Source organism: Cebus imitator, unplaced genomic scaffold (assembly GCF_001604975.1).
Source record: "Cebus imitator isolate Cc_AM_T3 unplaced genomic scaffold, Cebus_imitator-1.0 Scaffold56, whole genome shotgun sequence".
In the NCBI taxonomy this organism is placed as follows: Eukaryota; Metazoa; Chordata; class Mammalia; order Primates; family Cebidae; genus Cebus; species Cebus imitator.
The window spans coordinates 6,579,502-6,581,318 of NW_016107371.1; positions in this window are offsets into that span (position 1 = coordinate 6,579,502).

Below are 1,817 nucleotides of genomic sequence, written 5' to 3' on the forward strand. Positions count from 1 at the left end.
ATAATGGGGGTGGGGGAGAGGATAATGTTACTCTACATATCGCAGGGAATATTCATGCCACTGTGATATTGTTTGTAATATCCGGGGGGGAGAGGAAGAGGATGATGTTACTCCCTATATTGAAGGGAGTGTACAAACCCCTGAGATATTGTTTATAATATCCACGGGGGAAGAGATGATGTGACTCCCCATATTGCCCAGCGTGTACACACCCCTGCGATATTGTTTGTAATATTCAGGGGGAGACAAAATGATATTACTCTCCATATCACAGGGGATGTACACACCCCTGCCATATCATTGGTAATAACAAGGTGGAGAGAGGATGATATTGCTTCCTATGTCACAGGGGGAGTACACGCCTTCTGTGACATTGTTTCTAATATCCTGGGCAGAGAGGATGATATTGCTGCCAATATCACAGGGAGTATACACCCCCCCTTGCGATAAAAGAAAATATTATTTTCTTTCCCCTAAATATTAATATCTAGATTGGGAGAAGATGATACTACTTCCAATACAGCAGAAGGTGTACACCACCCCTGTGATATAGCTCCTAACTACCAGGGAGGGAGATGATATTACTCCCAATATCACAAGGGGTGTACACCCCCCTTGTGATATTGTTCATAATATTCAGGGGGTTAGAGGATGATATTGCTCCAAATGTAACAGAAGGTGTACACCTCCCTGTGATATTGTTTCTAATATTCAAGGGGAAAGAAGATGATATTACTCCAACTATCACAGGGGATACACACCTTTCCTATGATATTGTTCCTAATATCCAGGTAGGGACAGGATGGTATTACTCCCAATATTGCAGGAAGTGTACACACCACCTGTGATATTGTTTCTAATATCCATAGAGGATGACATTACTCCCAATATCGCAGAGGGTGTACACCCCCTTTGTGATGTTATTCCTAATATTTAGGGATGAGGGGACGAAACTACTACCAATATCACAGCAGATATACACCCTTCTGATGTTGCTCCTAATATCCCAGTGGGGAGAGGATGATATTATTCCCAATATTGAAGGGAAAGTACAAACCCCCCAGAATATTGTTCCTAATAATCAGGAAGGGAGAGAATGATATTACTCTTAATATCGCAGGGAGTGTACACCTTCCCTGTGGTATTGTTGCTAATATCCAGGGAAGGAGAGGATGATATTATTCCCAATATCGCACGTGGTATACACTCCCGTTGTGATATCGATTTTAATATCCAGGAAGGGAGAGGTTGATATAACTCCCAATACTGTGAAAGGTGTATACACACCCTGTGGTATGGTTCGTAATACTCAGGATGCAGAGAATATTACTCCCAATATTGTAAGGGGTGTACATCCCCTTTGTGATATTGTTCCTAATATTTAGTGGAAATTGGATGATATTACTCCCAATATTGCAGAGGGTGTACACACCTCCTGTGATATCATTTCTAATATTCAAAGAAAAGACGATAATATTACTCCCAATATCGTAGGAGGTGTACACCCCTTTGTGATATTGTTCCTACTATCCAATGGGGAAGATGATAACATTATTGTCAATATTGCAGGGGTTGTAAACCCTCCTTGTGATATTGTTCCTAATATCCACAGAGGGAGAGGTTATCACTCCTAATATTGCAGGGGTGTACATCTACCCTGTGATATTGTTCCTAATATCCAGAAGGGAAGAGAATGATATTACTTCCAATGTTGCAGGGGGTGTACACCCCCTCCGTGATATCGTTTCTGATATTCAGGGGAAAGAGGATGATACTGCGCTCAATATCTCAGGAACTGTACACCCCTTTCTGTGATG